The sequence below is a fragment of the Bos mutus genome, chromosome 3, assembly GCF_027580195.1.
Source record: "Bos mutus isolate GX-2022 chromosome 3, NWIPB_WYAK_1.1, whole genome shotgun sequence".
Lineage (NCBI taxonomy): Eukaryota > Metazoa > Chordata > Mammalia > Artiodactyla > Bovidae > Bos > Bos mutus.
The window spans coordinates 52,115,295-52,138,077 of record NC_091619.1 but is presented as its reverse complement, the minus strand read 5'-3'; the positions used below and the strand labels follow the sequence as shown (position 1 = coordinate 52,138,077).

The following is a 22,783-nucleotide window of genomic DNA, read 5'->3' as shown; positions in this document are numbered from 1 at the left end:
TAATGAGTGATGTTGAGCATCTTTTCATGTGTTTGTTAGCCATCTGTATGTCTTCTTTGGAGAAATGTCTGTTTAGTTCTTTGGTCCATTGTTTGATTGGGTCGTTTATTTTTCTGGAATTGAGCTGCAGGAGCTGCTTGTATATTTTTGAGATTAATTCTTTGTCAGTTGCTTCATTTGCTATTATTTTCTCCCATTCTGAAGGCTGTCTTTTCACCTTGCTTATAGTTTCCTTTGTTGTGCAAAAGCTTTTAATTTTAATTAGGTCCAATTTGTTTATTTTTGCTTTTATTTCCATTACTCTGGGATATGGGTCATAGAGGAATCTGTTGCAATTTATGTCGGAGAGTGTTTTGCCAATGTATCTTCTAGGAATTTTATAGTTTCTGGTCTTACGTTTAGATCTTTAATCCGTTTTGAGTTTATTTTTGTGTATGGTGTTAGAAAGTGTTCTAGTTTCATTCTTTTACAAGTGGTTGACCAGTTTTCCCGGCACCACTTGTTAAAGAGATTGTCTTTTCTCCATTGTATATTCTTGCCTCCTTTGTCAAACATAAGGTGTCCACAGGTCTGTGGATTTATCTCTGAGCTTTCTATTTTGTTCCATTGATCTATATTTCTGTCTTTGTGCCAGTACCATACTGTCTTGATGACTGTGGCTTTGTAGTAGAGCCTGAAGTCAGGCAGGCTGATTCCTCCAGTTCCATTCTTCTTTCTTCTCAAGATTGCTTTGGCTAATTGAGGTTTTTTATTTTCCATACAAATTGTGAAATTATTTGTTCTGGTTCTCTGAAAAATGCCATTGGTAGCTTGATAGGGATTGCATTAAATCTATAAATTGCTTTGAAGAGGACATTTTAAGTAGTCACCTTTCTGGTTTTTCAGAAACTCTTCTGTAGAGTAAGGGAAAACACCCTTGCCTGCTAATTCCTGAATTAAATCAAGAAGAAATTCAATTTTCAATTCTGTTATCCATGAAATGTTAGGTTTAGTGACTTACTTAGAATAATTGGCTCTAAAAACAGATCACCTGGGTTGTATTCAGGCTCCTCTACTTACTGCTATGTAACCCTGGGGACATTTGACCTATTAAAGTCTCCATTTCTTCTGTAAGGGTACCCACAACCTAGGTTGTTTTGAGATTAAATGATATGATACATGTACATGTCTAAAACCTTAGCTCATACTGTGATGGAGATGCAATTTTTTTTATTTATAAAGGATCTTTGCTGTTAAGATTCACACTCACTGTTATTCTCAAATAAAAAACCTATAAAGTTAAATGGACCCCATCAGAACTACAGTTCTAATGTTCAAAGCATCATCCTCATTCAGAAAATGTTCTGGAGGGTTAAATCATTACCATGCCTGTGGAGCTCCTTGTCATTATGCTCAGAGGACGAGGTCAGAGGCTGGGAGTGCCAAAATGAGTAAGGTAGTATCTGCCCTTATAGAATTTAACAGTGTGAGTGAGGAAATAGATGCATATATAAATAACCAAGGGGAGTGCAGGAGTGAACAGACCAGGTAGGAGAGATTTGATCTTGGCCTACATATGAAAACATGCAGCCACAGGCTTCAGAATTGAACACTGCAGTTTACGGTCATGATCCTATCAAATGTTATCCTAGCCACATGCTCTTTCTGCAGGAGGGTGGGCCACCTGGTGGAGCCTGTCAGTCCTGATGTGCTAATCCAGGAGAGGTAAGGTACCTATTAACTATAGACACGAAATGAAAATGTGAGTCCATAGAGTACTGAAATCATTTTAAAGTAAGCAAATTCTGCTTTGGTAGGCCAAGCTGAAGCTCTCGTTTTCTTAAGACCTTCCCTGGTTAATAGGTTTACTTTTTATCAGAAAAGAGGAAGTAGGTTTCTAGGAACTAGATCTCAACCTCAATTGCATGTTGGCATCATCTGGGCACGTTTAAGAAGCAACTTCTTGCCTGGAGTGATTTTCTGATCTAACTGGACCTGAAACATTAGTATTTTTAAAGCTTTCCAGCTGATTCCACACATTGGGAGCCTCTACTCTATGTACCCTGGGTTTCATTTCCTCCAAGATTTTCTATTTCAGGATCCTGGTTCAGCCCAGATGTTGTCAACAGGTTTTCCTATGGATCATTCTGATTTAACATCAGTCTGTGTGACTTCCTTTGGGAACACATGGCGTTCTCTGCTGTTTCAATAAGTGATTTTGGCTCCTGGGGAAATACCCATCTTAGGCTCTGAGCAGAGCAGCTGGGGGCTTTCTCAGCTAGCACTCCGCCTCCGGGTTTTGAGTGTGAGTCTCACCTATTTTTCATGTCTCCATGGCATGACCAACCCACAGGTTCTGTTCTAGAACCTTCTATTGAATCATTTAACAGCGGGCTCTCCCTGTTTACCCTAAATCTGTTATGCAGCAGTTTGAGACCTGCTTTTACATCAAAATTGAAGTACTTTGTATTTGGCCATAGTCAATCCATAAACTTTTAGGTTCTTACATCATCTGTTAGATTTACATATTCCTTTGCTATCTTGATTTTGATATTAATAACATGTCTGTGTAAGTTCTGTTTCTACTGGTTTATTCCTTCAATCAAAAAGTATCTGTTGAATGACAAATATGGGCCAGATACTCTCCTGGACATTAGGGACAAAGTGGTGTCCAAATCTGACAAAAATTTCTGCCTTCATAGGACTTATGGTCAAGGGGGAGGAGACAAGAGAAATACGTAAGTAAGTAAAATATGTGGTATGTTCAAAGGTACTAAATGCTATGGAGAAAAATAAGGCAGCACAGGAAGAAAGGGACTGCTGGGCCTGGGGTGGGCTCGTAATATATTAAATCAGCTTTGCAGTATTATCCATGCAAGAGCTGGTGAAGGCTCATACTGGAGTGGTAGTGACAGAAATGGTGAAAAGTGGTTGGCATCTGCATGAGTTTCAGCAGGGCCTGAAGAAGACAAGGGATTGAACCCTGCAGGTATCAGGAAGAGGAGAGTTCCAGGCAGAGGGTAGGATATTGGAAATACGAGGGCTCTGAGGCAGGAGTGAACCTAGGATGTTGAAGAAACTGCAGGAAATGCCAGTGTGTCTAGAGCAAGCCAGAGCGAAGAAGGCTATGACACTGGTGCTGAGGGTGGGGAGAAGGCAGATTACATAGGGCCTATAAAGACTTCTGTGAACATTTTTACTTTTTCTGAGTGAGATGGAATTATTAGAGGGTTTTGAGCACAGGAGAGACCCAATAGGACCATTTTGGCTGCTCAGTTGAGACAAATCTATGTGAGTCAGTGATAGAAACAGGGAGACCAGTTGTGAGGATATTGCAATAATCTAGCTGAGAGATGATGGCTTGGACCAGGGTAATAGCAACAGAGCTGAGTCAGAAATATCAAAATCTGGATGTATTTTTGAAGGTAGAGTTTGTTTCTCTTAAGTGTCTAATATATTTTCACATTTCTCTTGAAAGTTGGAACTCAAACTCCAGTTAGAGACCAAGTAATGCTAGTTATAACAAAAGGTTGACTTGCAGGCTCTTGTTACCACCAATTCAGTGCCCTGATTTTTTTTACAGAATGATGGTAGATGCACCATGGCTTCCCATAGTCCTGACTTTCCCATTTTCCTGCTCTTGTGCATTGCTAGGCATTTGCCATTGAGAATTCTAACCTAAACTATCAATGATCACTCTTGCCTGCTATTGTTTAGTAAGTACCTGTCCTTCCCTTCTTTCAGTCTTTACCTTATTCAGTGGTAGGTCCCTGGAAGGTGATTTAGACAGGCAATGGGAGTGAAGAACGTGATACCGCTACCATTATTACATAAGAGCCCAAGGTTCAAAATAAATCAGGTCGAAAACACCTCTTTTCCCACTCCTCCCCTGTCTTCCCTCTTCCAACTTCCTGAACAAAGCAGAGAAAATTTTTCTTTTCAACCTCCATGTAAATCTCCCAGGGGGCCTTTTATGCCTTCCTTGCTTCTCTGCCCCAAAGTAGAGTGTAGGAATCATGAGAAAAATGTAGAGTGTTGCAAAAAAAAAAAAAAAAAAAAAAAATCTGGTGATTCTCTTCTTCAAAACTAGGTAAGCCTAACTCTAAATTCTGGTATTCATGTAAATATTTCTGTTATACTGGCATACCTTGGAGATGTTCTGGGTTTGATTCCAGACTACCACAATAAAGCAAATATCATGATAAAAATGAGTTACACCAATTTTTTGGTATCCCAGTACATATAAAATTTATGCTTATACCCTACAGTAGTCTATAAAGTGAGCAATAGTATTATGTCTAAAAAACAATGTACATACCTTAATTTAAAAATATTGTATTGCTAAAAAATGTTAACTATCATCTGACAATGCTGGGAGCCCACAGATTTTCAATTTGTAAAAATCACTGTATTCGTGAAGTACAATAAAACAGGTATACCTGTTCATTTTTAACAACTGAGAGAATTCCAAAACATGTGTATACTCATATTCATTATTCATTCATTTATGACATTATGACAGCAACCATTTATTGAGTCCTTTTTATGTGCCAGGCACTGTTCTGCACACTGGGAGGTACAAGTGAACAAAATGAAGTCCCTGTTTCTTAGGAAATGTACCTTATAATGCAGGAGAAAGACAAAACACAAATAGATAAGCCCGTATGTAGTACATCTGATAAAGATAATACTGTTGATAAAAGTCACTTAGGAGAATGAAAAATGGACTGCTGGGATAGTGTGCCACTGATGGTGGCAAGTTAATAGTAATATTTTAAAGAAGGTCACCAGAGACAGTGTTACATTATCATAATAATGATGATATGACATTTTCACAGTAACCTAAAGGAAGAGAGTGATTCAATCTCACATCTGGTAGGAAAACGCTCTTTGCTACAGGAAGTCCTTAGGTAGTTATCTTGTACTTCCTAGTGACTTCATCCTGTCCCATGGCTTTAATCCCTTCCTGTACCTTGATGAGCCCCTAATTTATATTCCTGGCCAGATCTTTCCTAAATCTAGCCTAGTATATCAGACTTTCTGGCGTCCCTCCCCTTAAATGTCTTAATCAGTTCAGTTCAGTTTATTTGCTCAATCGTGTCCGACTCTTTGCAACCCCATGCACTGTAGCACACCAGGCTTCCCTGTCCATCACCAACTCCCAGAGCTTGCTCAAACTCATGTCCATTGAGTCGGTGATGCCATCCAACCATCTCATCCTCTGTCGTCCCCTTCTCCTCCTGCCCGCAATCCCTCCCAGCATCAGGATCTTTTCCAGTGAGTCAGTTCTTCCCATCAGGTGTCCCAAGTAGTGGAGCTTCAGCTTCAGCATCAGTCTTTCCAATGAATATTCAGGACTGATATCTTTTAGGATTGACTGGTTTGATCTCCTTGCAGTCCAAGGGACTCTCAAGAGTCTTCTTCAACACCACAGTTCAAAAGCATTAGTTCTTTGGCGCTCAGCTTTCTTTATGGTCCAACTCTCACATCCATACATGACTACTGGAAAAACCATAGCTTTGACTAGTCAGACCTTTGTTGGCAAAGTAATGTCTCTGCTTTTTAATATGCTGTCTAAGTTTGTCATAGCTTTACTTCCAAAGAGCGAACGTCTTTTAACTTCATGGCTGCAGTCACCATCTGATTTTAGAGCACAAGAAAATAGTCTGTCACTGTTTCCATTGTTACCCCATCCATTTGCCGTGAAGTTATGGACCGGATGCCATGATCTTAGTTTTTTGAATGTTGAGTTTTAAGCCAGCTTTTTCACTGTCCTCTTTCACTTTCATCAAGAGGATCTTTAGTTCTTCTTCACTTTCTGCCATAAGGATGGTGTCATCTGCATATCTGAGGTTATTGATATTTCTCCTGGCAGTCTTGATTCCAGCTTGTTCTTTATCCAGCCCAGCATTTCACATGATGTACTCTGCATATAAGTTAAATAAATAGGGTGACATTATACAGCCTTGACATACTCCTTTCCCAATTTGGAACCAGCCTGCTGTTCCATGTCCGGTTCTAACTGTTGCTTCTTGACCTACATACAGATTTCTTAGGAGGCAGGTCAGATGTTCTGGTATTCCCATCTCTTTCAGAATTTTCCACAGTTTGTTGTGATCCACACAGTCAAAGGCTATGGCATAGTCAATAAAGCAGAGGTAGATGTTTGCTTTTTCTATGATCCAACGGATGTTAGAAACTTGATCTCTGGTTCCTCTGACTTTTCTAAATCCAGCTTGAACATCTGTAAGTTCTCAGTTCATGTACTGTTGAAACCTCACTTGGAGAATTCTGAGCATTACTTTGCTAGCATGTGAGATGAGTACAATTGTGCTGTAGTTTGAACATTCTTTGGGATTGGAATAAAAATTGACTTTTTCTAGTCCTGTGACCACTGCTGAGTTTTCCAAATTTGCTGGCATTTTGAGGGCAGCACTTTCACAGCAGCATCATTTAGGATTTGAAATTGCTCAGCTGGAAATTCCATCACCTCCACTAGCTTTGTTTGTAGTGATGCTTCCTAAGGCCCACTTGACTTCACATTCCAGGATGTCTGGCTCTAGATGAGTGATCACACCATTGTGGTTATCTGGGTCATGAAGATCTTTCTTGTATAGTTCTTCTGTGTATTCTTGCCACCTCTTATCTTCTGCTTCGGTTAGGTACAAACCGTTTCTGTCCTTTATTGTGCCCATCTTTGCATGAAATATTCCCTTGGTATCTCTAATTTTCTTGAAGAGATCTCTAGTCTTTCCCATTCTATTGTTTTCCTCTGTTTCTTTGTATTGATCACTTAAGAAGGCTTTCTTATCTCTCCTTGCTATTCTCTGAAAGTCTGCATTCAGGTGGGTATATCTTTCCTTTTCTCCTTTGCCTTTAGCTTATTTTCTTTTCTCAGCATTTGTAAGGTCTCGTCAGACAACCATTTTGCCTTTTTGCATTTCTTTTTCTTGGGGATGGTCTTGATCAGCACAATGTTATGAGCCTCAGTCCATAGTTCTTCAGTCACTCTATCAGATCTAACCCCTTCAATCTATTTGTCACTTCCACTGTATCATCATAAGAGATTTGATTTAAGTCATACCTGAATGGCCTAGTGGTTTTCCCTAATGTCTTCAATTTAAGTCTGAATTTGTCAATAAGGAGTTCATGATCTGAACCACAGTCAGCTCCTGGTCTTGTTTTTGCTGACTGTATAGAGCTTCTCCATCTTCAGCTGCAAAGAATATAATCAATCTGATTTCACTATTGACTATCTGGTGATGTCCATGTGTAGAGTTGTCTTTTGTTTGTTCGAAGAGGGTGTTTGCTGTGACCAGTGCATTCTCTTGGCAAAACTCTGTTAGCCTTTGCTCTGCTTCCTTTTGTACTCCAAGGCCAAACTTGCCTGTTACTCCAGGTATTTCTTGACTTCCTACTTTTGCATTCCAGTCCCCTGTGATGAAAAGGACATCTTTTTTGGTGTTAGTTCTGGAAGGTCTTGTAGGTCATCACAGAACCATTCAACTTCAGCTTCTTCAGCGTTAGTGGTTGGGGCATAGACTTGGGTTACTGTGATATTAAATGCTTTGCCTTGGAAACGAACAGAGATCATTCTGTCATTTTTAAGACTGCACCCAAGTACTGCATTTCAAACTCTTTTGTTGACTATGAGGGCTACTCCATTTCTTTTAAGAGATGCTTGCCCACAGTAGTAGATATAATGGTCATCTGAATTAAATTTGCCCATTCTGGTCCATTTTAGTTCACTGATTCCTAAAATGTCATTGTTCACTCTTGCCATCTCCTTTTTGACCACTTCTGATTTACCTTGATTCATGGATCTAACATTCCAGATTTCTATGCAATATTGCTCTTTGCAGCATCAGACGTTACTTCTATCACCAGTCACATCCATAACTGGGCATTGTTTTTGCTTTGGCTCTATCCCTTCATTCTTTCTGGAGTTATTTCTCTACTCTTCTCCAGTATCATATTTGTTGTTGTTTATCACTAAGTCTTGTCTGACTCTTTGCAACCCCATGGACTGTAGCCCGCCAGGGTCCTCTGTCCATGAAATTCTCTAGAATTTCTCAAGAATACTGGAGTGGGTTACCATTCTTTCCTTCAGAGGATCTTCCCAACCCGGGAATCAAACCCAGATCTCCTGCATTGCAGGCAGATTCTTCACTGTCTGAGCCACCAGGGAAGCCCTGTCTCATATATAGTATGTCTCTAATTAAATTACTCATGCCCTCCCCCAAACCACCTCTTTCTGTTGTTTCCTTCAGAAACTGTCATCTCTGTCCGTTCTGTGTCTCAAGTTAAAAATCTTGGTGTTATCTTCTTCTGTCTCACACCCCACATCTGATCCATCATATACATCATGAGTTACTCATATTGGGGAAAACTAGAAAAGAAGGAAACTTGGGAATTGGGATGAAAAAATTGAGGTTAAATATTACTAGAAAGCAGAACAGTAATAGAAGTATCTGCAGGTGGTATTTGATGATATGAAGAAAATGAAGCTAAGGGATCATATGCCCTAGAACTCAGGTTGACATAAAATCACATCATAAGTCAGATTCTCCTAAAAGAGCCACAATCTCAGAGTGGTCCACCTGTTTGGATATGTCTTAGCATTAAGAATTAGTTGGCAGAACTCAGGCTGTAACTCCACATGTTGGGATAAGACTTTAAGTACCCATGGGAATTTTTTACATAAATGGCACCTGAAGCATTTTCTGTCCCCCGTGTGACCTAAATGGGGAAGCAAGAAATTCAGAATCATAATTTTAAAAAAGACAATGAACACTTGAACCATGTTTTTAAAAAAAACAAATCCTCTTTGTGGGCATATCTGCAGTAAAGCAAAACACTTTGCTGAAGCATCAAGAAAAGGAGGTTCTGGTGCTTTTCTAGGGGCAAGAGACAGTTAACAGTGTCTCAACCAAATTAACTTGAATAAGAACAATGAGAAGGAAGTAAGTATTCACTGTCCTTCTGTTTTAATTTGGAATGTGTTTCCCAGTATTCAGATTCTCAGTACAGAAGGTTTTTGCTGTTTTGCTGCACTGAGTTCCTGAAAGTCACATGTAGAATCCCTAAACGAGACTGGAATGGTGTGAAATTGGGCGAATTTCATTCTCCACCCAGGGCTTCCCCCGTGGCTCAGTGGTAAAGAATCTGCCTGCCAATGCAGAAGACGTGGGTTTGATCCCTGGGTCAAGAAGATCCCCTGGATAAGGGCATTGGCAACCCACTTCAGTATTCTTGCCTGAAGAATCCCTCATACAGAGGAGCCTGGCAGGCTACAGTCCGTGGAGTCGCAAAGAATCAGACATGACTGAAGCGACTGGGCAGAGCAGCAGGTTCTCCACCCAAGGGTTTACCATTAAATGAAAAATAGGTGTAACCAAAAGTATCACATAGAAGTCCTTCTGTGGTTCTGATAAAATTCGGTTTTGCTAGCTATTTACAACAGAAGTGTCAGTGCCATACTAGTTACTCCCTTAAGAGAAACTGAGTCCTTTATAAAATTTAAAAAGATCTTTCCTCAGACCGTATGTCTCTCACAGTGCCAGATCTTAGACAACTGGATGCTAGTCACAAATCTGACTGCCCTGGATTTAGTCCTCAGATAATAGCTAACTCCCCAAATAGGAGTTTTTGTCAATGGATGACAAGGCTGAATTTCCCATTAAGGAGGTTGTTAGAGACTTAAAAAACTTCTTTCGCGAAGTGGAATGAGTCTGAACATTGGAATCTGACAGAGCAGAGTGGGAAGTTTTGCTTTGCCCTCACAGGCTTTGTAACCTTGGAGAAATCATTTCATCGCTCTTGCACATTTATTCTTCTGAAGAGCTAAGATAATACCTTACCTCATGGGTTTAATGTGGAAGCTCAGCAGATAAAACTTGATTAATACCTGCTGTGTAGTAGGCATAATAATATTAAATGTTCATTGTTACACCTTTCCTCTCCCCTTTAAAAAAGGTGAGCTCTCAGTTTGTTTTTTTGTTTTATAAAGATTTGTTTGAGTGTGATACCTCAAGTTAGAGCTGAAGGCCATAAATGCCAAGCAATTCTTATTCTTCATAGTAAATTCCCTATCACATTTACCAAATTGGATTGTTAGCTCTATTGGTAATATTAGCAGTTGTCATATCTGAGTGCTAATTTCCTACCTAGAATAACAATTAGTGTTTGCCAGAATTACCTTTTATATACTTCCCAGAAACTCTGTGAAGGAAGATACCATCCTTTTCCCTATTTTAAGGAAGCAGAAGGATTGAGTAACTTGTTCATGGTCACCCAACTCCCCAGTGGCAGAGCCAGGATTCAGACCCAGGTACTTTGACCTCAGTGCTATGCCATGAACACTAGAGTAATCCTTTCATGCTCAAGAATTGCATTAATATGAATGTCTCTTCTTGCTTTAATCATCAGGGACATAACTTTTCCCTAAAAGTGGAGATTTGACATGGAAAATGTAACCTATTCTTTCTGTTTTTCTTTCTTTTGCCTTTTCCTATAATAAAACCAGAGCTCTAGACTGGGTGAGAGATTCTGTACCATTTGGGGAGAAAATAAGTGGGTGAAAGTAATGCATTAAACTGAACTTTTAAAATCATTTAAGATCACATGTCACTGAGAAAAGTCTCATTTGATCCCTGCAGACACTTTGCTTTCCCCTATTTGATTCTGTGAGTTAAAAGAAAGGTACAGATTATTTATTAGATCAGCTTAGTCTTTATTACTGTGCTTCCACTCCCTTGGATATTTTCTTTCTTTAATCTGTTTACATGTTTTTCGCCTGTTGCCATGGTAAAGCTCATTCCATGATGTGAGAGATCTCAGTGCCAAAGAAGGTTTTCCTAATGTTAAATCCTGTATTTTCACTTCCACATTTTATCTTGGTGTTACTAGGGCAACCCAAATAATTTCATTTTCTCTTTGAAGTTGATACCTTTTAAAGTTTTTATACCCTCATGCTGACTCATTCATGTTCTTACTATTTTTTTTTGTTTAATTCCTGCAGCTACTTCTTTACACACACATTTTCTGCTTCTCTATAATCATAATAGCAGACGTACTGCGGTGTAGTGATTAAGTATTGGGGGGATTACAAATCCCAGTGGGGATTAGAAAAAGCCTATGAACTTTCTCACCAGAAAAAAATAGCAGTTTAAGAAAAAAGATGAATATACAATGGGGAAAGGATTGTCTCTTTAATCAATGGTGTTGGGAAAACTGGACAACCACATGCAAAAGAATGAAACTGGAACACTATGGTATACCTTACACAAAAATCAATTCAAAATGAGTTAAAGACCTGAATATAAGAAAGACCTGAAAGCATAAAACTCCTAGGAGAAAATACAGGGGATAAGATCATTGACATCAGTTTTAGCAGTGAGCTTTTGACACCCAAAGCAAAGGCAACCAAAGCAGAAATAAACAAGTGGGATTACATCAAACTAAAAAGCTTTTGTAGAGCAAAGGAAGCCATCAAGAAATGAACAGGCAACATATGGTATGGGAGAAATTGCTTGAAAATCATATATAAGTGATTAATATCCAAAAAATATAAAGAACTCATACAACTCAATAGAAAAATTCAAACAATCCAATTTTTAAAAATAGGCAGAGGATCTGAATAGATATTTTTCCAAAGACGACATACAAATTGCCAACAAGCACATGAAAAATGTTCTCAGCATCACTTATCAGCAGGGAAATGCAAATCAAAACCACAATGAAATCTCACTTCACTCCAATTAGAATGCCAATTATCAAACTTCCCTCATGGCTAAGTGGTAAAGAATCTGCCTGCCAATGCAGGAGACATGGGTTCAATCCCTGATCTGGGAAGATCTCACATGCTGCAGAGCAACTAAACCTGTGTGCCACAGCTACTGAGCCTGTACTCTAGAGCCCGGAAGCCGCCACTACTGAGCTCACATCCCACAACCACTGAAGCCTTCATGCCCTAGAGCCCATGCTCCATAACAAGAGAAGCCACCACAATGAGAAGCCTGTTCACCACAACTGGAGAGTACCTCCCATTCGCTTCAGCTGAAGAAAAGCCCGTGCAGCAATGAAGACCCAGCACAGCCAAAAACAAATAAGTTATATTTTTAAAAAGAAGGCCTATTGTCAAAAGGATGAGAAATAACAAGTATTGGTTAGAATATGGAAAAAGGGAAATCCTTGTGCACTGTTGGTAGGAACGTAAATTGGTATGCGCTTGCATGCTAAATTGCTTCAGTAGTGTCTGATTCTTTGTGACCCTATGGATTGTGGCCTGCCAGGCTCCTCTGTCCATGGGATTTCCCTGGCAAGACTACTATACAAAACAGTATGGAAGTTCCTCAAAAAGTTAAAAATGGCCATATGATCCACCTCTGGGTCTTTATCTGAAGAAAATGGAAACACTGGCTGGAAAAGATATCTGTACCCCCGTGTTCATTGCAGCAGTATTTGCAACAACCAAAAGAGAAACAACATAAGTGTCCTTTGATGGATGAATGAATAAAGTAAATGTAGTAGCTATAAATATATACAATGAAATACAATCATAAAAAAGAAATCCTGCCATTTTCAACAGTATGAATGGACCTTGAAAGCATTGTGCTAAGTGAAAAAAGTGAGCCAGAGGAAAAGAAACACTGTGTGATCTCGCCTAAATGTAGAATCTTTAAAAAAAAAAGCTGATCTATGAAATCACAGATACAGAGAACAGGCTGGTGGTTACCAGAGGCAGAGGGTAAAGGGTGGTGGCTGAAATGGGTGAAAGTGGTTTGAAAAGTACCCAGTTATAAGATAAATGAATTCTGGGGACGTAACAGACAACATGGTGACTATAGTTAACAAGACTGTATTGTATATTTGAAAATTGTGAAGAGAGTGGATCTTAAAAGTTCTCATCACAAGAAAAAAAAAATTTGTAATTGTGTGGTGATGGATATTAACTAAACTTGCTCTGGTAATTATTTCACAATATATAATATCAGTATACCAAATCATTATGTTATACAGCTAAAAGTAAGACAGTGTTATATGTCAATTATATCTCTATTACAAAAATAACTAATGGATAGAAATATTCAATAAATAGTCTCTTTTACCCAAATGTATTTGGTTCTTGGATTTTGAATAGCAAGTTGGAAGAATTTGTATGGCAAAAATCTATCTCAATCTATTCCAGTTCAGATTGTCAAACTTAAGGTACCTATTTTTTCCACTTTTATTTGTACTTCATCCCAGGACAATTTCATGCCTGTTTTTATATCTTTGTCCTTCGCTGGCAGGTCTCTTGGCAAACTACCTGCAGAGGTTAAATGGTTAGTTGGTATGTTTCCTTCCTAATGCAGGTTGGGCTCACAGAAACCCTTTGGGTTTAAATCCATGCAAAGAGCTCAGGAGCAAAATGAAGGGATAACATTTTGAGTCTCCTTGAGAGCACATACTCAACTATCACTTCTTATTTCTCTTTTATCCCCAGTATTTGACACAGAATGTGTTTGGATAACAAATGTTGGAAGAGAGAATGGGAGGGAGGAAAAAGGAGGGAATAGGAAGAAAGAAGTGGAAGGAAGAAGGTTCTACCCAAGGGAGGAAAGGAGAAAAAAGTAAAACAGACTAAAGGAGACTCTCCTCTGACTAAAGACTGAATTTCCTGTGTGACTCAGAAGTCGGCTCCACAGGAGGAGTTCTAGAGAGATGCTGAATGAGATGCTACTCTGCAGGCTGGTGCACATTTGGATGGATGCAGGTGAGAAGAGCAGCCTCTGGTCCTCATATCTGCCACCTTAGAAAAAGACTCCTGGGAAGTCCTCGTGACTTTTTGCCCTTTTCAGTCTAGGAACATGTAACTTGGGGACTCCCTCTGTCTCACAGAATCTGAACCAGCTCAGGTTACCCCTACCCTCATTGTCTCCAGAGATAGAAAATATCAAGTTCAACCTTATTTGAATAAACAGAACCTTTCTAATAAGTGATGGAGGGCAAAGTAAACGTCTCAAGGGGGAACAAAAGAGATCACATTGTAGACCTTTCATTCTGCCCGGATGTTCTCCTGGCCCTGCCCTTCCAACTTTACCAGAGTAACTATTCCTACCTCTACTTCCTGATTTCATGCAGGTGTCACTTCCTAAACCCCCAGTATCTCAGGTACCTCCATATATTCACTACCAGGGGATCTTAAACTTCCACTTCATTGTACCTGTCACAGTTGTGATTAAATGATGGTATGTCATGTTTTCTTTTTTTTTTTTTTCACTGAATGTCTTTCCACCATCATATATGGTCCATCAGACAAAGGTTATGTCTGTCTTAATCAATGGTATATCCACATTAGTGAGCTCAATACCCTGCAAATAAAAGCTACTCTGGAACCTGTAGAAAGAGTGAATAGCTGCCAGGCACTGTGTGTGGTAGGTGCAAGGGATGTAATAAAGCTTTTCAAAGGCATTGCATCTATCTTTGAAAAACTCTGTGCCTCTGGAGTAGCTATCTCTAATGATAATATATCCCTCTCTCAGCCTCCAGAAAAGAAAGATGAAAGATGAATCAAAATCCTGTGGCTTTTGACACCTTATCCCCCTAAATCCCACTTCTTTCCCACAAAAATACATCTTTCATATCTAAAAACACTGAGTAGAAATAAACCAATTTATCTTCTCACTAATTTCTGTTCCTTTGTTGAATAGACATTTATTTTGTTTTTCTGGAAACAATTTTGATTTATGTCTGTATAACCATTTTTTAAGGCCCTAGAACATTGGTCTGTTAAGTTTTTAACATGGGTCATCTGAAAATAGGATTAAACATTACAGGACGAGTAAAAACAAACAAATACCCACAGTTGTTCCATAAATTTGTCTTTTCCGTTGGCCCTAAGCTACCCAAAATATCATTCACTCATTCCTAAATCCCATTTTACTTCAGAACTTCCAGAACTCTCTCAGCTTTGAAATGTTTGATGTTCTTTTTTTTAGGCTTACTTTTAAAAAAACGTTTATTATTGGAGTATGATTGCTTTACAATATTGTGTTTCTGCTGTACAACAAAGTGGAAATGTTTGACTTTTAAAAATAACTTTTTACTTGTTTCTTCCTCACTGTTTCCTTCTAAATCTATTTTTATTTTTTTTTTTTTTTATTCTTTTTATTCTTCCAATTTTATTTTATTTTTAAACTTTACATAATTGTATTAGTTTTGCCAAATATCAAAATGAATCCACCACAGGTATACATGTGTTCCCCATCCCGAACCCTCCTCCTCCTCCCTCCCCATACCATCCCTCTGGGCCGTCCCAGTGCACCAGCCCCAAGCATCCAGCATCATGCATCGAACCTGGACTGGCAATTTTTAAATAAATGATTGTCTTTTCTACATAGCTTTTCAGTATTTGTGATTAACAATGAAAACTTCCCAATTTAACAACTCTTGAATCAATTTTGTTCCTTTCAAGCATCCTCAATCTACCTTTTCATCCTATTGATGAGGTTGTTTGAACAAAACCGCTTTAAATAACTAGATGCTTTAGATAACTAATTGTCAACATACAAGTTCATGTATTACTTGGCTTTAGTATCTTGTTTTCTAGGTCTCTGAACCATTTAAAAGTACATTTGACAGAACTCAGTATCTTTGAGATAGTTTTCTCAGGAAGACCTCATCTGGCCCCAAGCCATCTTTCTTAGTAATAATAATGACTGTGAGTAAATGATTTTAAAATACTAGACAGTTCGTCTGTAAAGATGGGCACTGTTTTGGGTCTCATTTCTAGTTAGCTGATGGGCTCTAAATTTTTCTCTCTCTTTTCCTTTTGCTGACAAAGTATTTAAATGAATAAATCTGAGATTTCACACTGGGAACTGTTTTGGAACTTTGTTTTTAATGAATTATTCATTTGTTTGATGAACATATATTGAGCACCTGTTATGGGCCAAAACTGTTAGGTGTTGGGAAAACAATGGAGACCAACATTCATTTGGAAACCAAATAAATGAATGGGAAATGGTGCCTGTGACGGGGGCCACAAGAGAGATCCACAGTGCTGTAAGAGCCTGCAGAGCTGGATTTGACCTAGTCAGGGAGACCAAGGTTGGCTTCCCTTAGTAAGCAGTACTAGAAACCCACTCTGCAGGAGGCACAGGAGTCTGAAAAGTGAGGAGAAATTAACAAAACATCCCCATTATAGAGTTAGCACCACAAGGACCTGCTGTAGTTGCTGGTATCTCCTTTGTGGTGACTTCTCAAGAGCCCCACACAACACTCAGCCTTTGCAATCAAATAATGTATAGCACCACCTAGTTTCACTCTTCGCTTTTTTGGAGGGGGGAAATAGAAGTTTGTTTTTTTTTCCCCCAGTTTTATTTTATTTTTTTGATGTTGTTGTACAGCAGATTTTTATTATTTTATTTTTTTATTTTTAATATAAATTTATTTTAATTGGAGGCTAATTATTTTATAATATTGTATTGGTTTTGCCATACATCAACATGAATCTGCCACGGGTATACACGTGTTCCCCATCCTGAACCCCCCTCCCACCTCCCTCCCCATACCATCCCCCTGGGTCGTCTCGGTGCACCAGCCCCAAGCATCCAGTATTGTGCATCGAACTTGGACTGGCGATTCTTTCATATATGATATTATACATGTTTCAATGCCATTCTCCCAAATCATCCCACCCTCTCCCTGTCCCACAGAGTCCAAAAGACTGTTCTATGCATCTGTGTCTCTTTTGCTGTCTCGCATACAGGGTTATCGTTACCATCTTTCTAAATTCCATATATATGCATTAGTATACTGTATTGGTGTTTTTCTTTCTGGCTTACTTCACTCTGTATAATAGGCTCCAGTTTCATCCACCTTATTAGAACTGATTCAAATGTATTCTTTTTAATGGCTGAGTAATATTCCATTGTGTATATGTACCACAGCTTTCTTATCCATTCATCTGCTGATGGACATCTAGATTGCTTCCATGTCCTGGCTATTATAAACAGTGCTGCGATGAATATTGGGGTATACGTGTCTCTTTCAATTCTGGTTTCCTCAGTGTGTACCAGCATTTATTGCTTGTAGACTTTGGATCACAGCCATTCTGACTGGCATGAGATGGTACCTCATTGTGGTTTTGATTTGCATTTCTCTGATAGTGAGTGATGTTGCGCATCTTTTCATGTGTTTGTTAGCCATCTGTTATGTCTTCTTCGGAGAAATGTCTATTTAGTTTACTTTGGCCCATTTTTTGATTGGGTCATTTTTTGATTGGAACTGAGCTGCAGGAGTTGCTTATATATTTTTGAGATTAATTCTTTATCAGTTGCTTCATTTGCTATTATTTTCTCCCATTCTGAAGGCTGTCTTTTCACCTTGCTTATAGTTTCCTTTGTTGTGCAGAAGCTTTTAAGTTTAATTAGGTCCCATTTGTTTATTTTTGCTTCTATTTCCAATATTCTGGGAGGTGGGTCATAGAGGATCCTGCTGTGATGTATGTCAGAGAGTGTTTTGCCTATGTTCTCCTCTAGGAGTTTTACAGTTTCTGGTCTTACGTTTAGATCTTTAATCCATTTTGAATTTATTTTTGTGTATGGTGTTAGAAAGTGCTCTAGTTTCATTCTTTTACAAGTGGTTGACCAGATTTCCCAGCACCACTTGTTAAAGAGATTGTCTTTAATCCATTGTATATTCTTGCCTCCTTTGTCAAAGATAAGGTATCCATAGGTTTGTGGATTTATCTCTGGGCTTTCTATTTTGTTCCATTGATCTATATTTCTGTCTTTATGCCAGTACCATACTGTCTTGATGACTGTGGCTTTGTAGTAGAGCCTGAAATCAGGCATGTTGATTGCTCCAGTTCCATTCTTCTTTCTCAAGTTTGCTTTGGCTATTTGAGGTTTTTTATATTTCCATACAAATTGTGAAATTATTTGTTCTAGTTCTGTGAAAAATACCATTGGTAGCTTGATAGGGATTGCATTGAATCTACAGATTGCTTTGGGTAGTATACTCATTTTCACTATATTGATTCTTCTGATCCATGAACATGGTATATTTCTCCATCTATTAGTGTCCTCTTTGATTTCTTTCACCAGTGTTTTATAGTTTTCTATATATAGGTCTTTAATTTCTTTAGGTAGATATATTCCCAAGTATTTTATTCTTTTCATTGCAATGGTGAATGGAATTGTTTCCTTAATTTCTCTTTCTATTTTCTCATTATTAGTGTATAGGAATGCAAGGGATTTCTGTGTATTGATTTTATATCCTACAACTTTACTATATTCATTGATTAGTTCTAGTAATTTTCTGGTGGAGTCTTTAGGATTTTCTATGTAGAGGATCATGTCATCTGCAAACAGTGAGAGTTTTACTTCCTCTTTTCCAATTTGGATTCCTTTTATTTCTTTTTCTGCTCTGATTGCTGTGGCCAAAACTTCCAAAACTATGTTGAATAGTAATGGTGAAAGTGGGCACCCTTGTCTTGTTCCAGACTTTAGGGGAAATGCTTTCAATTATTCACCATTGCGGATAATGTTTGCTGTGGGTTTGTCATATATAGCTTTTATTATGTTGAGGTAAGTTCCTTCTATTCCTGCTTTCTGGAGAGTTTTTATCATAAATGGATGTTGAATTTTGTCAAAGGCTTTCTCTGTATCTATTGAGATAATCATATGGCTTTTATTTTTTAATTTGTTAATGTGGTGTATTACATTGATTGATTTGCAGATATTGAAGAATCCTTGCCTCCCTGGGGTAAAGCCCATTTGGTCATGGTGTATGATCTTTTTAATGTGTTGTTGGATTCTGATTGCTAGCATTTTGTTAAGGATTTTTGCATCTATGTTCATCAGTGATATTAGCCTGTAGTTTTCTTTTTTTGTGGCATCTTTGTCAGGTTTGGGTAGTAGGGTGATGGTGGCCTCATAGAATGAGTTTGGAAGTGTCCCTTCCTCTGCAATTTTCTGAAAGAGTTTGAGCAGGATAGGTGTTAGCTCTTCTCTAAATTTTTGGTAGAATTCAGCTGTGAAGCCATCTGGACCTGGACTTTTGTTTGCTGGAAGATTTCTGATTACAGTTTCAATTTCCATGCTTGTGATGGGTCTGTTAAGATTTTCTATTTCTTCCTGGTTCAGTTTTGGAAAGTTGTACTTTTCTAAGAATTTGTCCATTTCTTCCATGTTGTCCATTTCATTGGCATATAGTTGCTGATAGACGTCTCTTATGATCTTTTGTATTTCTGTGTTGTCTGTTGTGATCTCTCCATTTTCATTTCTAATTTTATTGATTTGCTTTTTCTCCCTTTGTTTCTTGATGAGTCTGGCTAATGGTTTGTCAATTTTATTTATCCTTTCAAAGAACCAGCTTTTGGCTTTGTTGATTTTTGCTATGGTCTCTTTTGTTTCTTTTGCATTTATTTCTGCCCTAATTTCTAAGATTTCTTTCCTTCTACTAACCCTGGGATTCTTCATTTCTTCCTTTTCTAGTTGCTTTAGGTGTAGAGTTAGGTTATTTATTTGACTTTTTTCTTATTTCTTGAGGTATGCCTGTATTGCTATGAACTTTCCCCTTAGCACTGCTTTTACAGTGTCCCATAGGTTTTGGGGTTGTTGTGTTTTCATTTTCATTCGTTTCTATGCATTTTTTTATTTCTTCTGTGATTTGATGGTTATTCAGCAGCGTGTTGTTCAACCTCCATATGTTGGCATTTTTAATAATTTTTCTCCTGTAATTGAGATCTAATCTTACTGCATTGTGGTCAGAAAAGATGCTTGGAATGATTTCAATTTTTTATTATGTTTTCTATTTTGTTTTTGGTTAAGAATATATTATCTTCAGAAACAGGTGTATTTTAATGAATTGGTTTATATTTTCTGTATTTTTTTTTTTTCATTTAGATTTTTGGCACAGTCTTGGTCTGACTGAGAGAGTCTACAAGTAGACTTTGACCATATTCTCCTAGAGGCTTCATATACAGAAACTTCTTATGGCCTTTGTCAGCTTCCAGAAGTGAGACTCGAGGAAAGTTGAATATCATCATGTTAGATTTTATTTAGCTTTGCTGTGAGAAAAGAATTGGAAGGGGGAACTCATATAATGTCTAACTTGGAAAAGAGGAGCCATTAAATCAATATGTTAACTTTAGAGCCAAACCCAACAGATATTTTTCTTTCAAGCACAAAACTTTGCATTAAATGTTTACTGGCTGTATGGGTAAAAACAAATATTCCAATTTCCAGGTAGTTTTAATAGTCTGACAGTAAGATTCTGGTCATTTTCTCCTATAGTTCCCACCTACCTCCCCAGAGGCTGGAAGATCTGAACTTCTTTGTTCCATCATGGATCTTACTGAGCACAGCCAACAGAAAAGACAAACCAAAAGTTGACTTCTTGAGAACAACTTTCTTGAAAAGAGATTTACTCAGCATTTAATATTTTTCTGCTATTAACAACCCTACCATGTTCCCTGATCTTAAAAAGGGAAATTGTGAATGGTGGATTATTATAAAGATGAGTTTAATAAAAAAGATGATAAAAACAATGATACTATAAATCCTCTAGTCTTTCAGTCTCTCACTTTAACCATCAATCTCTTTGTTCACTGAGGAGTGTTGCTTTGGCTCCTACTGTATTTAACATGGCTGGAAATTTAAAATTTTACCCTATTAAACAACAAAAAAAGAGCTTAGTGGCAAAGTTTTGATAACAAGTTACTTTAACTTCCCTGTCACTCTTGATTGGCGCTCTGTTTTTTATAAGTTCCAGACCATCTATGTGTGTGAAAACTGTAAAACACACCAGACTTTCTACTGAAACAGAAAAGGCAAGTCCCCCACTCCCCCCTACCCCAGCCCCCTGCCACCAACCCCTGTAGAATCATTAGGAATTTAACTCAACAAACTATTGAGCCTTTTAGGCCCCAGAGCAAGCAATATGAAATAAAAGGTGACCCCTGCCTTTTCAATCTACTCTATTTGGTGAAAAATAAGCAAAAAACTTTAGTTTTAATGTTCTGGAGAGCAGGAATGTTTCTGTCCTCTCCACCTCTCCTCCCCGTCCCTTCCTCAGAAAGTCGCCTTCCAGGTAGATGGCTTCCGGCACTTGTTTTGTTTGAATTTTCTGGCCTGCGCTATATATTCATGGTGTTTCAGCTGCTTAGAACTGTTGTGCTTTCTTTATTCAAGGGGGAAAAGTGAACTGGAGATAAACCTCAGTCTCTTTTTGCCCTTTGAAGGAAGAGAGACATCATCTTCAAAACAATCACTACAGATATACTCAGTTGAAATCTAGACTTGGTTTTTGGATGTGGAGACTGATGAGAACTGAAATCTTGTCTAAATTACATTTGAATGATATCAGCCATTTAAGGGGAAACACAGCATCTGAATGCAAAGTTCCAAAGAATAGCAAAAAGAGATAAAGCCTTCTTCAGTGATCAATGCAAAGAAATAGAGGAAAACAACAGAATGGGAAAGACTAGAGATCTCTTCAAGAAAATTAGAGATACCAAGGGAAAATTTCATGCAAAGATGGGCTCTATAAAGGACAGAAATGGTATGGACCTAACAGAAGCACAAGATATTAAGAAGAGGTGGCAAGAATACACAAACGAACTGTACAAAAAAGATCTTCATGACCCAGATAATCACGATGGTGTGATCACTGACCTAGGGCCAGACATCCTGGAATGTGAAATCAAGTGGGCCTTAGAAAGCATCACTACGAACAAAGCTAGTGGAGGTGATGGAATTCCAGTTGAGCTATTTCAAATCCTGAAAGATGATGCTATGAAAGTGCTGCACTCAATATGCCAGCAAATCTGGAAAACTCAGTAGTGGCCACAGGACTGGAAAAGGTCAGTTTTCATTCCAATCCCAAAGAAAGGCAATGCCAAAGAATCCTCAAACTACTGCACAATTGCATTCATCTCACACACTAGTAAAGTAATGCTCAAAATTCTCCAAGCCAGGCTTCAGCAATATGTGAACCGTGAACTTCCTGATGTTCAAGCTGGTTTTAGAAAAGGCAGAGGAACCAGAGATCAAATTGCCAACATCCCCTGGATCATGGAAAAAGCAAGAGAGTTCCAGAAAAACATCTATTTCTGCTTTGTTGACTATGCCAAAGCCTTTGACTGTGTGGATCACAATAAACTGTGGAAAATTCTGAAAGAGATGGGAATACCAGACCACCTGATCTGCCTCTTGAGAAATTTGTATGCAGGTCAGGAAGCAACAGTTAGAACTGGACATGGAACAACAGACTGGTTCCAAATAGGAAAAGGAGTATGTCAAGGCTGTATATTGTCATCCTGCTTATTTAACTTATATGCAGAGTACATCATGAGAAACGCTGGGCTGGAAGAAGCACAAGCTGGAATCAAGATTACCAGGAGAAATATCAATAACCTCAGATATGCAGATGACACCACCCTTATGGCAGAAAGTGAAGAGGAACTCAAAAGCCTCTTGATGAAAGTGAAAGTGGAGAGTGAAAAAGTTGGCTTAAAGCTCAACATTCAGAAAATGAAGATCATGGCATCTGGTCCCATCACTTCATGGGAAATAGATGGGGAAACAGTGGAAACAGTGTCAGACTTTAGTTTTGGGGGCTCCAAAATCACTGCAGATGGTGACTGCAGCCATGAAATTAAAAGACGCTTACTCCTTGGAAGGAAAGTTATGACCAACCTAGATAGCATATTCAAAAGCAGAGACATTACTTTGCCAACAAAGGTTCGTCTAGTCACGGCTATGGTTTTTCCTGTGGTCATGTAAGGATGTGAGAGTTGGACTGTGAAGAAGGC

The 22,783-nt window shown here is 38.4% G+C and overlaps 1 protein-coding gene across 2 annotated transcripts in view; it reads left to right on the top strand.

The window, feature by feature from the left end:
* The window catches only part of LRRC8C (leucine rich repeat containing 8 VRAC subunit C), a 99,597-nt gene that overhangs the window by 32,246 nt on the left and 44,568 nt on the right, over window positions 1–22,783 (top strand). Inside the window, exon 2 of one of the 2 annotated variants that reach the window (XM_070367729.1) lies at window positions 13,466–13,735. The exons of the other annotated variant lie outside the window; for it this stretch is intronic. The gene's annotated coding sequence lies outside the window, so the exon portion shown is untranslated. The remainder of the gene's footprint in view (window positions 1–13,465; window positions 13,736–22,783) is intronic. 2 annotated transcript variants of the gene reach the window in all.